Source organism: Spermophilus citellus (genome assembly GCF_964194105.1).
Source record: "Spermophilus citellus genome assembly, chromosome: 16".
Lineage (NCBI taxonomy): Eukaryota > Metazoa > Chordata > Mammalia > Rodentia > Sciuridae > Spermophilus > Spermophilus citellus.
In genome coordinates this window covers 5,248,475-5,263,679 of record NC_138196.1, presented here as the reverse complement: position 1 = coordinate 5,263,679, position 15,205 = coordinate 5,248,475, and the positions used below count along the sequence as shown (strand labels likewise).

Here is a 15,205-nt window from a genome sequence, read left to right as displayed (position 1 = left end):
AGTGTCCCAGAACAGAGCCATTCAAACAGGAGAACTGTCACGTGAACGTGCAGTGAGAACAATAACTCCTACCTGGCCCCTCACGATGATTCAGAATGAGACAGTAAGGGACCAGAAGGGGAGAACAGAGCGTGGACTGGAGCTGTCACCCCCGAAGGAGCAAGACTCAGGAAAGGGCTGAAGTCCTGGTGCAGACAGAGGGGCCAACTCCAGGGCTGCAGCTGGGCATGATGTGTCCATGTTACAGCTCTGACACCACAGGACCCCTCACCTCCTGACCAGCCGCAGTCCCTCTCCATGCTGTGTGAATCTGGATAGACCAGGATCCCAGCACTCGCTCTGCCAGCAAACGTGTGGGCCACTGACCACATCCCCAGATGAAGGGCGGCAGGACACTCTGAGGTCTGAAGAAGCCCCACAGGATTCTGAGCTGAGTCCCACCTCACAAGCCACACAGTAGCAACAAATTTCAATTGATGTGTTAAGACTTTTAAAATATGGCCAAAAGGGACACGAAGAGTTCCTAACATCAGGACCAAGACCACAGGGGCACACACGCACCGTCAGGGTGCTGCCAGCAGGTGTGGCAGAAAAGGGGGGCCTGCGCCCCGCTGGAGGGAAGGTGGAACCCAGCATGGAGGGTCCTCACCAGAGCCAGGGTCCCCCGCCAGCCACGCACCTGAGGAGAAGGAACGGCATCTTGAGGAGACACCCAACTCCCATGCATCATGACAGCCAGGACGTAGACGACCCAGGAGTCCACTGACAGGATAACAGGCAGAGGAAAAGTGCCATTTACGCGGCATGCTGCCAAGTCCCAAAGAAGAAGGGACATGCTGCCCATGAGGACGTGAAGGGACTCAGAGGGACACGAGTCAGTGAAGCACCACACGCAGCAAGAGGAACCCGGCCCTCTCCCACGTGAACGTCGGGAATCGTCCAGCTCAGTCTCACCAGGAGGGCTTCCAGGGCTGAGGGACTCAGGAGGGACTTCTTCACGACGACATCGAGGGCTCCCGATGGCTCATGCCACATCCCGGGGGCACAATGAGGGCTCTACCACGTCCCGGGGGGACAGCGAGGGCTCTACCACGTCCCGGGGGTACAGCGAGGGCTCCGCCGCATCCCAGGGGGACAGCAAGGGCTCCACCATATCCTGGAGGGACAGGAGGGCTCCACCATGTCCTGGAGGGACAGGAGGGCTCCACCACGTCCTGGGGGACAGGAGGTCTCCACCATGTCCTGGGGGCACATTGAGGGCTCTACCACATCCTGGGGGGACAGCGAGGGCTCCGCCGCATCCCAGGGGGACCCGTGCAGGAGGCTGAGGGAAGGGCGGGCACCGGGCACATGGGGTCAGTGCACGCGGCCCACCTGAGCAGGCAGGGCCTCAGGATAATACAGCGACCTACCTGAGTGGAGGGTCTGCAGAACTTGGAGAAGCAGGCTGGTGGTCCTCAGCAACCTCCAGAGCTCCTGCTGGGAAAGAAGAACCCATGCTTTACATCCCAGAGTGTGTGAGCGGTCATCATTCTCCTCTCATGATGAGTCCACAGCTCCTTCTCACCACAGGCTTATGGCACCATAAAGATGGCTGGGAGGCTTAAGAACCTCCAGTTCATAGGCCAAATGTGCTCAGTATGGGGTCATGACACAGAACAAACAAAGCACACGGAGGTGCAGACAGATCAGGCTGCAGGTGGAAGCACACGACCCTCTAGCTCCAGTGTCCGTGGGAATTTAAAATCTGATTTATTTGCAGGGGTATCTATGGACCAATGCAGATGGCCCTCAGGGGAGAAAGCGTGACGTGGGTCCAGCCTTATGCACACACACACTCATGCCCTCACTCTGCACAGGGCCGACTCAGGCGCCTGGGCTCCACCAGGCATCCTTCTCTCAGCCCTGTGTGGGTGTTGAGAGCGGAAATCATGGCAAAGGCCATCCTACATGAGAAGACGGCTGACGAACAGCCAATCAGGTGCCAGCAAGAGAAATGAGTCTCCACTGTCCACACAGAGCCCTCAAAAGGGACTCATTGATGGGTAAGCCACCATTCCCAGTCAGCTGCTGGACGGCTGACTCAAAGGCCAAGAGAGCTCAGCCAGCTTGGTGACTCCACAGATGAAGGCAGAGTCCAGGCACAGGGCTGCTGCCACACAGCACAGGCACAGGTGCAGGGCAAGGAACTGCACACAGCAGGCAGGACTTCCAGGCCACAGAAGCAGGCCTCTGTGCCCAGTGCTGCGGGAGCTCAGGCAGGCCTCCCAGCCTGCTCCCACCCAACTTTTCACTGCAGGGGCTTCCACATGTCCCACCCCCAGAAGGTTGCAGTTCCCGGCTCGGATCCTCCTTTCAAGAAGGAAAGTGCAAGTTGGGTGTCCTCCAGAACACGAGAGCTCTGATGTGGGGCAGGGGCCAGGGGAGCATGCTCACCACACAGGGCACTGCGAGCGCTCTGCTGGCAGAAGACAACCAGGGAACCAAAGCAGCACCTGTCTCAGAGGCCTTCAGGATGGCCTTAAACAGCAGGCCAGGGCCCGGTGTGGGAAGGGGCCAGGCTAGCACAGTGTCCCAAGACAATCCTAAGGGTCACAGCGGTCCCCATCTCCAGGGCAGAATCCTGGCACCAGAAGCTGAAAGGCAAGCAGGCTTTGGACCTGCCCAAGACCAACCCTCCTTGGAAAGAGGTCAGAATGTTCATCTCTCTTCAAAAGATAAACACAAACGGCCTTGTTCCTCGGCTCCAAGACTCACGGCAGAATTGACCACAACATGACTTTATTACAGGCTCTTGGTTGACAGTAAAAATAATCAGCAGTTGTTTTAAGATTATGCTGAGTGATTTTTAAGCTACTTTAAATGATGTTCAATCGCTAAATAACCAAACAACTTAAATACAAGCAAAGCACTGTAAAAGGAGCACATTTTCTTAAGTGAAAGTCTCCATGACACACTCCCTGGTCTGCAGACAGGCCAGCTTCGTGGTTACAGACCAAGGACAGACCATGGCTCGTGGCCCACTGCAGAACAAAGACAGGCGGAAGACACCTCTCCTACAAGCCCTCTGTGGTTTCCAGAATCAAGAGCTTTCTTTAAGGAAGGTGTTTCTCTTAAATTGCTGCTAACTAGAAAGAAAAGGATCTCTGACAAACTCCCCACAAGAGCACAACTGCGACTCACACCTGGGCCACTCTCATATGCCGCTCACGTTGTGAGAAGGCCATCTCTAGCTAACTCAGCCCAGCCTCTCGAGACCCTCGCAGCTTCTGCGCTCTGGGTAGAGAGGAAGGCAGAGACTGACTGCCCCCACCCCAGAACTGAGGACACAGGCTGGAGAGATGGGTGAACACCTGTCATCCCCAGTGCCTTGCTGCACACCCTGGCATGGCTGTGGGGTCCAGGCCTCTCCCCAAGGTCTCTTCTTGCACCTCACTGGTGTGGCCAGCTCTGGAGCATCTCCGGGCCTCCACTGTAGGCCTGCTGCCGGGCAGGGAGACAGCTCCCAGGCAGAGTGTGCCCTTGTCTCTCCTTCCCTCCTCACCCCTCCTCACTGAGAATGAAACAGCTGGACAACAACTCAGAGGACGGCTGGTTTGTAGGTAGACAGGTGTATCAGGACACACGTGAATCCAGCCAGCAGCGGAACAGAGTGCCAGAGGAGGTGTGGGGCGTGGTGGCACTGCCAGAGGTCACCTATGGCTCCCTGGTCTTCAGAGGCCAGACTCGCAGGCTCAGCCTCAATTTCAAAGCCCTCCTTATCTGTGCCTTGTGGAAGAGAGCACTGATCCCACCCTATGAGCAGGGGGTGACTAAGGTGGGGAAGGGAAGACAGCACGCCCTGCTGTGCCAGGGAGCAGGCGCAGTACCTTCCTCCTCCGCAGACTCCATGCGGATGATGGCGGGGCTGCAGTAGGCTGGCTGCAGCAGGGGTAGGCTGCAGGGGACAGCGTAGCCGCAGGGCACGGGCACCGAGTACCCGCTGGGCACCTGCAGACCCACGGCTTCCTCCTTGGCGCTCAGGTCGGAGGGTGGCGGCTGGTCCTCCTGGAATGGCGTGATGTCGATGACGGAATAGGGGTTCACTCTGGCTGGGACCGCAAGGGGGGCAGGTTCTGCCACTGCCTCGGCTTCTGTGCTGGTCCCGTTTTTGCCTCCTGGAGGGCGGAAGGTCACCTGTCAGAGCACTCAAGGGCAGGCGGGTGCCCTCAGTGTGCGGGCCAGGAAGGCCTGGGCACGCAGCATATGCCTGGCATGTCCAGATGGATATAGGAGACCACAGTCCATGCAGCACACTGCAGAACTGGGCTCCACACCCCCTCTGGGACAGGTGAGATGGACACAGCCTGGTGGCTGACCCTGGACCACAGCTCGGGCTCAGCAGCCCCTGCTCAGTGAGCCAGCCCAGGCCTGTAGTCTTGAAGACGGAAAACCTGGGTGACTCCCCGCAGGGCCACGCTGTGAAGAAAGGCAAGTGGGACTCACCAGCAGGGGAGGAGGCTTCACCTGCCTCCTGGCCCTGGGCCCCAGCATCTGCCGGGGCTTGTCGGTCTGCTTCCGGAACTTCATCTCCACTGTCAAAATCGAACTGCTCCCCCTCCTCCTCCTCGTTGTTATTAGCACCATATTTCACTTCATTTTCTAAAATTTAAGAAGTATGAATTACCAGGTTAACCATTATTCTTGGCACAAGGGCTTGCACCTTCCTGAACAAGGACAGAGACCACGGGGCGCTTCCCTCCTGGGAAGCAGGAGCAAGGCCAGCAGCCAGAGCATTCCAAAGAGGAAGACAGTCTACTTCATGCCCAGGAGGGCCTGGGGCCCAAGCAAAGAGAGAAGGACAGAAGGGAAGCCCAGGCCGACCCTGCACTACTCAGGAGCTTCTGGAAGTAAAACATAGAAAGGACCGTGGAATACTCAATGGCCAAGGGAGGCTAGAGAAAAGAGGAGAGGGTGGAGGAGGGTGGAGGAGGGTGGAGGAGGGAGGGGAGGGAGAGGGGAGGGGGAGAGGGGGAAGGGAGGGGGAGGGGGGAGGGAAGGGAAGAGGGGAGGAAGGAAGGGGAGGAAGAGAGGAAGGAGAGGGAGAGGAGGGAGGGAGGAGGAGAGGGGAGAGGAGGGAGGAAGGAGGGGAGGGGAGGGGAGGGGAGAAGAAGGGAGGAGAGGAAAGGAGGAGGGGAGTAGGGAAGAGGGAGAGAAGGGAGGGGTGAGGAGGGAAGAGAGGAAGAGGAGGGGAGGGAGAAAGGAGAAAGGAAGGGGGAGAAGGGGAGGGAAGAGGGGAAGGAAAAGGAAGAAGGGGAGACCAGAGGGAGAGGAGGGAGGGAGAGGAGGAGGAAGGGAAGGGAGAGAGGAAGGAATAGAAGGAGGGAAGGGAAGAGGGAAAGGGGAAGAGGGGGAGGGGGACGGGAGGGAAGAAGGGAAAAAAGAAAAGCAACAATCTAAAGGCATGGACCCCATGCTGAAGACGCCGCACCCCAGCTGGACACTGATGGGTGCTGCTCAGGCCGGGTCTGGCCCCATTTGGCCCATGCTCTCCCTGCACTGGCTGAGGTCTCAGCCCTTGTCCCAGCCAAGGCCTTCTGCTTGTCCCCAAGGACCTGAGAGCAGCCCCCGTGCCCCCGTGCCCCAGTGCTGTGGGCCATACTCTGTCTGGCTACCTCCACCCGAGGCTGCTCTGACCCAAACTCAGGCAGGCTGGGCCTCACAGTGCTATGCACAAGACTGGGTCTGCCATGCCCAGGGCATCCGAGGAGGTCCTGGCCTGGGGCCCAGGGCTGGGTGACCAGGGCGAGAGCACGGTAGCTGCTCTCAGGAGAGCTGAGCCCTTCCTCCTGATCTTGCCACATCAAGAGGCATTCAGTCCCTGGGTCTTCATGAACTGAGGTTAATATAGCGATAGTATGATTTCTTTTTCTGAAACATCATCTGTGGCAGAATTTTAGTATTAATTAGAGACAGCTCTTGCTGGTAGTGTGACTTTAAAATCAGGAACTGAGTTTTGCTTTCTGAAATACCCCAAAGCATCTTCTGAGATGATTTCTTTACACGTCTCAGGTGGCTGTCTGAGCTGCTCGTGGGCCGCTGCCAGCCTGGACGCTGGGAACGCTGCAGACACTGCCTTGCTCAGCCCTGTGGCAAGGCTGGAAGAGGCGCTGCTCCATCTGTCCTTCCTGAAGCTGTCTTGTGTTTATAGTCTCCCCCCAAACTGTAACTGTCTCCTTCATATCTCATACAAAAGTACAAGCCTGGGCATCATGGCTGAAAGGCCAGGGCTCCCACAGCTGAGGCCCACACAGGTGAGACCCGCCAGAGGCCAGTGCAGCCGCAGAACCGGCCTCTAGGCACCCATTCCCACATCCCATGCCTCCTGGGTCCTCCAGCTCCAGATGACCCTCAGGGGTCAGTCCCCCACTCAGCAGGAGCTCCTGCAAACAGTGGCACCTGACAGTTCTCTGGGGGCCTCTCCTCCCACTGGACACTCTGGGCAGTTCACCACACCACAGTTGGCTCGGTGTCTCTGGGGCCCTGCTCACTTGGGGGAAGCTCTGCCTACAGAGCTTCTGGATGAGCATAACCAGGGCCAGAGGTCCGTATGGCGGGCAGTGCAGGGTGGAAGAATGCCCGCACAGCTTTGCCCCACCTGCCCCACAGCCCAGGTTTCGAAAGAACAGGAAGCCCTGGGGATGCCTGCTACAGAAATGTTAGGGTCCACCACAGGGCTGGGGCCAGCCTTCCCTGCCATGGGCATCTGGGCAGGCGGCTCTGGCGAGATGATAAGAAGGCTGTACCTGGTGTGGATGGACAGAAGAGATCCATGCATGGCCCTGAGTTGCCCCAGAGAAAGGAAGCAGGAGAGGACTCCCTGGACCCCGTTACAAGTGCCTGGAGAGGCTGTGTTCTAGTGGTGGAACGTTGGCCCTGGCCACTGGGCCTGCACGTGGACGTGGCCTCTGAACAGGAAGCCCTTTCCCTTCCACATCAGTCAGCTTGGGTGGCAGACGGAACACCTTGCAGGAAGCTGAGATGCCCAGGACAGGCAAGCCTGGTGCAAGAGGCTCACTGGTACACCCCAAGTGCACTGGCCTAAGAGCTGGGACCCTCAAAGTTCATATCCCCTCTGAGCCCCAGCAAGCACCTCATCATTCTCCCTGAGATTCTCTCACCCTCGTCTCCCCCACCACTCGCCCCTGTCAGGAGCAGCCTCGTAATTCCAGAGCACAGAGTGTTCAGGAAGAGCCCCTAGTGCCCCAGGGCTCCTGGACACCCCTGTGGAGGCCACACACCTGTGGGGGCAGGAGGAGGGCCCTCTTGCTGGTCCATGCTCTGTGGCTTGGTCAGGGAACAGAAGCCCCCGCAGGAAGTGGAGACACCACCTGTCACATGCTGGCTAGGCAGATGTCACTTTCTCACCACGTGCAGGGCTTGTAGTGATGGCCTGATGGCCCTGTAAGGAGGAAACACAGCTGTCACTTGCAGCTGGGGTTAAAGAACTCATCCCCTACTGGCTGCAAACCAAACCCAAGAGAGGGTTCTCAGTCAGCGCGACTTCTCCTCGGGTCACCCTGAATCGCAGCCAGCAGGTAGCCTCACAGCTGGGACCACTGGGCAGATCCCTGCCAGCCAACACCTCCGAAAGTCTTTGCTTAAGTTCATTCAGGGTTCTGAAGGGAAAAATCAGCACATAAGCCAAATGTGTGCTTCCTCTTCCTTCAACTAACACTTAGCAGTTCTGAGTAAAGAACTATCAGGATTAAGGTGCAGCTGACAGTTTTCTAAGCTTCCTTGAGGGAACAAGTAACCAGTCTCTTGGCTAGGACAATCCCACGTGCCTGGATCTAAAACAGGGTGACACCCAGAGCTCATGAGAAGGCTGGCTCCTAGCTCCAGAGGAGGACATCCTGTCCACTGACTCACAGGAGACTGCCCCGCACCCACCTGGCTTCAGACAGGGACAGAGGGTTGAGGAAAAGCCAACTGCTTCCGTTCCCACGTCAGGAACAACGGATGCGACAGACGGACGGCGACGCCTGCCCCCAGCGCCTCCTCCACCGCCAGCTGCCTACCCAAGGCCATCACTGGCTTCATGTGCTCCGCACAGAAAACAGGCCTGGAAAAGCCATGGGCTGCCAGCGGGCACAGCCTTGGACTTCATCTGCAACCACCTAATCCCAGCCAATTATTTTAGCCAAATTAATTAACAAAATGTGGTACTTTCCGGAGAAAGCCAATGTGTTCTCAAACTAAGATGAGCTGGCAGTGCCACGAAGGCTCTCATCCACTGAGATGTGGAGGGCTCCAGGGGCACCCAGCAGGAGCAGCCACCCTCTGCCCCATGCTCCCCTTACCCAACTTTCCCTGACACCCTCATGGGCATTGAGAAGCTGCCAGGACCTGGCCCAGAGCTGCACACCCTGTGTGAGCAGCTGGCCCTCCTCGCTGGCATCTGGAGTCTCAGTTCCCACATCCCTCCTTCACCAACACTCGCAGATCCACAGGTGCCGGGAAGCTGCTGGGAGCAGTGGCCTCACTTGGGAGTAACCCAGTCACAGTATCGCCCCAACAAGGGGGTTCTGCCTCAAATGAAGATGCAACAGCTCAGAAAGTTCAAAGGACCTACCCAAGCCATACAAGGGCAGGTGTATGACTCGGAGCCTCAGAGCCCAGAGGCTGGGGCAGAATCTGCTGTCCACATGCCAGGTGAGACCTGGCAAGTTCTGAGATGGTGCAGCCAACTGCTACACCTGGAACTGGTGGGCGGCAACAGTGTCCACCTCCCAGCACGCTGCAGGTGAAACATGGTGCAGGGATGAGAATAGGAGCCTCGTCAGTGCTGGGCACGCACGTGCCAGCTGCCACTGCTGCTCACGGTGGCGGACAGGAGTGGTCACTGCTGCAGTTCCTGCTGCTCTGCACCAGGCCCTCCAGCCACACCTGGACTCTACATGCTGGACACTGAGGACATCCACAGAAGGGGCAAAGGAGCTCATGCCAGTGGTAGGAAACAGACTTGCTTTCCCGTCTAAGGCAGGCGTGCTTAGGCTCAAGGCTGGGCCACAGTTGGGAGGGCCACAGAAGGGTCCTCAGAGAGAAGCTGAGCAACGCAGACACTGCCTGCAGCTGCACAGGGATGTAAGTGAGGGCAGGCAAAGGGCTGCTGTAGTGCCAGTCCAGCCAAGGGCACACCTGCTGTGCTGCAGAAACCCACGGTTCTGAGACAGAATCGACTCGCCCTGCACACACGCAGGTGCACATGAGAGCCCCCAGCCACTCACAGCAGCGCACTGCATTCTGGGCTGACACGGCCACAGGCTTCCTCCAGCTTCTCCCAGGGAGGGCGCAGGGCAGGGAAGCAGAGTGGACAGGACTGGACTATGGGAGGCAGGCCTGGTGACCCCGCGCCTCTGAGGCTGAGGGCAGTCTGCATAGCCAGGAGAAGAAGGAGGTGCTGGAAGGCCAGCCCAGGTCCCACAGAGCCTAAGAGCTCCCGCGTTTCATGGAACACCGCATCGGGCTGCTCGCATGATGCCCGTGCAGCTGCAAAACAGTTGGGGTGCGTAAGGAAAGGAGCACGGAACGACACGGTGGCTCCCACTGGGCCCAGGACCCGGGCCCATCCTCCAGAGTGCCAAGGCCTCAGGAACAGGACAGAGAGGGCCATCAGTGAATGTCCTTGAACTCTAGTCCAGAGAAACGGGGAAAGAGACACAGGCATCTCCAGACACTGCCACAGGAGAGGCGGCTGCCCCGCAGCACTGCCCAGTGATGGCTGAGGCTGAATCACCTGCCTAGGAGGGCATGGGACAGAGACCAGCTCAGCCTGCGGTGACCCGAGCTTTGCTGTGCGACTCTGCGGACCTTGGTGCTCAGTCTGCCCTTGCCAGGGCTCGCCTCAGCAGACTGAGCGCCTAGGTCCGCAGAGTCGCACAGCATGGGTTGCTCTTCTCTAGAGGTCTTCCTGTCAGCAGAGAAAGCAAGTGCGCTCTGCCTGCATCTGCTCAAGACAGAAGGTGGGCATGCTGGCCCACTGCTGGCAGCCACAAGGCTCTCTGTGTCTTACAGGGGCCCGGTGTGCCCTCGCTTTGGCTAAACATTTCCTAACCATGCTGCGTGGGTCTGGCCTCACTGATGCTCTGTTTTTCTGCCCAGAACACCTGGAAAAAGGGTCAAGCCAACCCATCTCACCAGTGTGACCGGTATGAGCAGGATGAAAAAAGAATAAACACCCGAGTCTTCCAGCAACACCTGATCTCTGAAGTCACACTGGCTCGCACTCACACAGCACTTACACCTGTCAGCTGAACTGGGGCTTCACACACACCAGGCCACTTTACCCACACAACTCTCTGCCATTCCCCTGAGGCCAGAGGGCCCGCAGCAGGCCTGTGGCTCCCTGGCTGTCAGGGGCTATCAGGACTGCTACCCACTCCCTGCATCCCAGACAGTGTGTCAAACAGATGAGCCAGGGCTCCAGACCTTCTCCTGCATGTGAGTGCCCCTGGACACTGCACCCCGGAGCAGGGGCTTCGGGGGCTGGCCCTCGGGTGGAGGTGGTCCTCACTGGAGCACTGGGCAGGAGCTCTGCCTGCTGCGAGCAGGTGAGACAGACTGACGCCAGGCAGAGCCCAGGGTCTGCTTTCAAAGCACCCTGTGTCTGACCTGCGTGCAGCGTGAGCAAGACCAGCCTCGGCTGCCCAGCTTTGTTTTCATGACTGCTGTCATTGTCCAATTTAAGCATCTTAATGAAAGATCTCATTGTACATTTGGATTGTGGTTTTAAACAAAAGTAGAAATGGTCAGTTAAAGAGCCCAGACACTAACAGACTGCCTCAGCCTTTTGTGTTCAAACATTGTGCTCCCTTTCATACAACTGCCCCTGGCCAGCATGGTCACCCACCCGAGTTGGTGAAGGCCCCTGATCACCACCCCAGTGGTGGTATTGGGCAAGAGCTGCTGCATTCAGGCAAACAGGAAAGACCGCAGCCAGAGACCTCAGGAAACTGGGCATGAGCCCATGTGCACAGCCCTTCTGGAATCCCCTGGCCGAGGCCCTCACTGAGCAGAGGGCAAAGGGGCTGGAGGCTCTGTCTGGTCACTGTTCCTGGTCAGACAAGGATCTGACCCACCCAGCCTGTGTCCTCTGCTGCAGCTGGGCTGCTGACATGGCAATCCCACTTCTGGCAGGCTGGCAGGAGCACCATATCTGGTAGCACAGGTGTCATGCCTGCTTCAGAATGCTCTGCCAGATTCACGCGACAAACACAAGACCTGCGTACCCTGAGCCTCCTGGCCCCTCAGCCCTTCAAAGGTGAGAGCTCACGGAGCCCTCGTGAGTCGACACCACACGTCACACTGGAGTCCCACCAGAGGCAGATCCATGGCCGTCCATACCCGGCAGTCCCTGGGCAGAGGGAGGCTCAGGAAAGGCTCAGGACCGGCCCTCTCCAGGTTTAAGAGGAGGCAGCCAGGGAGCAGAGAGCCCGGAAGCGGGTCAGGAGCATGTGCTGCTGCAACACCCACGGGTTCTCGGTGGCTGAGCAAAACCTGGCTGCCTGCTGGGAAGGCTCTGTACCCATAAAGAATCCATGAGGGGGTGCAGACATAAGTACAGGGTGCTCAGCCCACCCCACTGCAGAGAGAGACAGTGGACATTCCTCTCACTGTCCACGGGTACAAGCAGACAGGATGCTTACAAAAACTGAAAATCCAAACATGCTTTCCACAGTCACTCTTCTCCAGGACTAGAGAAGCCTAGCGTGTCAGAGCTACTGTGTGGCTGTGTGGACAGGTCACTCAGGGACTCCAGGTTGTCTCTTCATCAGAGCCTGCACCCACTCCAGGAGGGACAGCAAGCAGCCACATCCCTCAAGGTTCAGCTTCAAAGGGCTAGCCATGTGCTGGGGCAGCTGCCTTCCCAAGGGCTACCAGAGCCCAAGATCATACCCCCTGCAACCACTCCTACAGGACCAGACCCCCTGCAACCACTCCTACAGGACCAGACCCCCTACAGCCACTCCTGCAGGACCAGACCCCCTACAGCCACTCCTGCAGGACCAGACCCCCTACAGCCACTCCTGCAGGACCAGACCCCCTACAGCCACTCCTGCAGGACCAGACCCCCGACAGCCACTCCTGCAGGACCAGACCCCCGACAGCCACTCCTGCAGGACCAGACCCCCTACAGCCACTCCTGCTGGACCCGACCCCCTACAGCCACTCCTGCGGGACCAGGCCCCCTACAGCCACTCCTGCGGGACCAGGCCCCCTACAGCCACTCCTGCGGGACCAGGCCCCCTACAGCCACTCCTGCGGGACCAGGCCCCCTACAGCCACTCCTGCGGGACCAGGCCCCCTACAGCCACTCCTGCGGGACCCGGCCCCCTACAGCCACTCCTGCGGGACCAGGCCCCCTACAGCCACTCCTGCGGGACCAGGCCCCCTACAGCCACTCCTGCGGGACCAGGCCCCCTACAGCCACTCCTGCGGGGCCAAAAACCCTACAACCGCCCCTGAAGGGCCAGACCCTATAACCACTACTCCTGCAGGCCAGACCCCCTACAACTGCCCCTGAAGGGCCAGACCCCTTAGAAGTGCTCTGCCGGGATGGGCAGCCGCCACCTGCATGGGCACTGCTGGAACCTGGCCAGCAGTACCTGGGCTCTGCCCCCAGTGCCCGCTGTGCCTGTGTGCCTGCTGTCTGTGCTTAAGCACTGCCACCACATCCTCAGGAAGGCCCCCCCGGGCATGCTGAGACATCTCAAGTGACCTCTGAGGTCGAGCTCTCATTCGTGGACAGAAGAGAAAGAATGCAGGACTCTCCAGAGGACACAGGGAGGGGGACAGGAGAAAGGCAGCGTGAGCAGCAGGGGCTGCCCGGGCTGGAGGAGCAGAGCTCTGGCTGAGGGTGCACCTGAGGGCATGGAGGGGCACTGCCCATCAGGACTTGCCCTGGCCTGGCTCCCACTGCCTGCCAGAGGCACCAAGCTCCATGTCCCCGGTCTTCCACTCCCTGCTGTCCTCCACCCGCCCTGGCCCAGCTGCCAGGGTGGCCCCTGTGGACTTGGCCACGTCACCTCACCTGTGTGTGCCCTTCTTCCCCCTAGGCCAGCAGAGATGGAGCCATTAGTACTGTCTCCATGTTCCCTGTTGTCCCCCACTAGAAGCCAGACTCCCCAGGACAAACAAGGGGGAGAACGACAGGACCCTGCGCAAGCCCTCCCTGGCAGTAGGCGGATCAGCGTGCAGCCACTCACCTGCAGCCCCAGCACACAGACACCTGCGTGCTGCACAGCCGACTAGAGCGCGTCTGCAGGGGTAAGAGCGGGGACAGCAGAGATGGGTTATGTGCTGGGCACTCAGCAGCATGCCCGCAGTGGTCAGCTCTCAAAACCAGGTGTGGAGGAAGAAGGCAGGCAAGAGCGCGGGGAGAGCATCCCCGGATGCACAACCCAGCTAGACCCCTGCCAGTCTGCACTGGCCCTCAGCAAATCCCGCACCCGAGCTCCCTCACAGACCCCAGCAGCCAGCGGCTGAACTGGCGGGAGGTGGGTCTGTTCCAGTGCTTTCCTCCCCCCTGCCCCCAAGCAGTCGTCCCACTGCACCTGAGATCATGGCACCCAGACCAGGGTGGCCACCACATCACAGCCCTCCCAGGAGCCTCTGCGGGCAGACGCACACCAGGTGTCACCACGCCAGCCCAGGAGCGTCCTCTCCGGGAAAAGCCAGCCAGAAAGAACACCATCGCTCCCACTGCCAACTGCCCCAGCACCTACGTGGGTGGCACCTTTACCTGGGGCGGCCCGTCTTTGCAGCTCTTTCTCATGACATGAGAGGTATATTCACAAAACAGAGCAGAAAGCCCCCCCCCCCGCAAGAGTCACCAGACCTGCCTCGCGTCCCGCCTTTGCTTGCCCACACTCGGTTGTTTTTCCAGGGCCAGTCCATCCAGAAGGAACAGAATGGAACAGAAAGTTTCTGACTGGACCAGAAAAGCAAACGGAGCTACGAGTCAAACCAACTGTTCTCAAAGGTCAGAAGGAAGAGTGGGGTAAAGAGGAGAAGAGCACCTGCCCAAGTCCCAACATTGTACCCAGGGATTTCATGCACACAAGTTCAAACTTCCAAGTCACTTTTATTTGGTACTGGGGATTGAACCCAGGGGCACTTAACCACTGAGTGACATCCCAGGTCCTTTTTATTTGTTAACACAGGGTCTTGCTAAGTTGCTGAAGGTCTCACTAAATTGCTGAGGCTGGCCTCAAACTCATGATCCTCCTGCCTCAGCCTCCCCAGGTCACTGGGATTACTGGTATTTACCCACATGCAGGGTGAAAAGTCACTTTTATAATAAGATATTAAGGCTATGGGAGTTTAAGTAACTTGTGAAAATCCCCCCAGGGCTATAGTCCCTTCCTGCACTTAGATACCTACTGCTGAGAGTTCACATCCCAGTAGAGGGGCTGGAGGAGGAGTGGGATGCCACAGTGGTCACACTCCTAGCTCTGGGAGCTGAGACGTGCAAGTCCAGACTAAAATCCCTACAAGGAAGGAAAAGAGTGGTGACAGGTCAGACCTTCTGCCCAAGCCAGGAGGCAAGGACCTTCCTGGAAAGGCCCAGAGTCCAGCTCGAGTGCCGGGCTGGAAAGAGCCAGGAGAAATGCAGGGGGCTGGCGTCTGGAACTTGGGAGAGGGGTGGCCTGGTCATTCCTGTCCATGGCATGGGCAGGCCTTAGAACAAAGGAAACCCACACCTGCAGTGTTGAACAGGGGCTGACTGGGGGAAGGGAGGCCAGGGCACGGTGGGTGTCTGCAGGAAGGCTCTGTGGCTGGGGACAGGATGAGCAGCAGCAGCAGCAGGTGTGGGGGCCAAGGCTGCAGCTGTCGGCCCTGGGCAGACTCCTTCAGGGCAGTAGGTGGCCCTCAGCATGTCCTCTGCAGCAGTGCTGCCTCTCTCCCACTCACCTGCAGACTTAGTCCCATGGAGCCCTGGGGAGGATGTCCTAGGTGGCCACTCTGGTTCAAGGCCAGGTGCCAGGGGGATCCTTGTGCGAGGATTATTAAGACCATCCTCAAACATCAGGAGAAGGCCCCCATCCAGCAGGCTCCAGATAAACACGTGCCCCTCGTCCCTGTGGTGTCCATCCCTCTGGTGGCCCTTTCACGGATCCTGGACCACTGTCCACGTGCAGGCACCACTGAGCCATGAGCTGGG

At 58.7% G+C, this 15,205-nt stretch overlaps 1 pseudogene across 1 annotated transcript in view; it reads right to left on the bottom strand.

Moving 5' to 3' along the window:
* LOC308635059 (rho guanine nucleotide exchange factor 10-like) overlaps nt 1-7,356 on the bottom strand; it is a 40,220-nt pseudogene extending 32,864 nt beyond the window's left edge. The window contains exons 1-7 of the transcript XR_014024340.1: nt 7,281-7,356; nt 4,486-4,641; nt 3,870-4,133; nt 1,413-1,479; nt 1,267-1,324; nt 1,047-1,156; nt 680-807 (exon numbers count right to left, since the gene is read on the bottom strand). The product of XR_014024340.1 is annotated as a rho guanine nucleotide exchange factor 10-like (transcript). The remainder of the gene's footprint in view (nt 1-679; nt 808-1,046; nt 1,157-1,266; nt 1,325-1,412; nt 1,480-3,869; nt 4,134-4,485; nt 4,642-7,280) is intronic.
* Between the last annotated feature and the right edge of the window lie 7,849 nt (nt 7,357-15,205).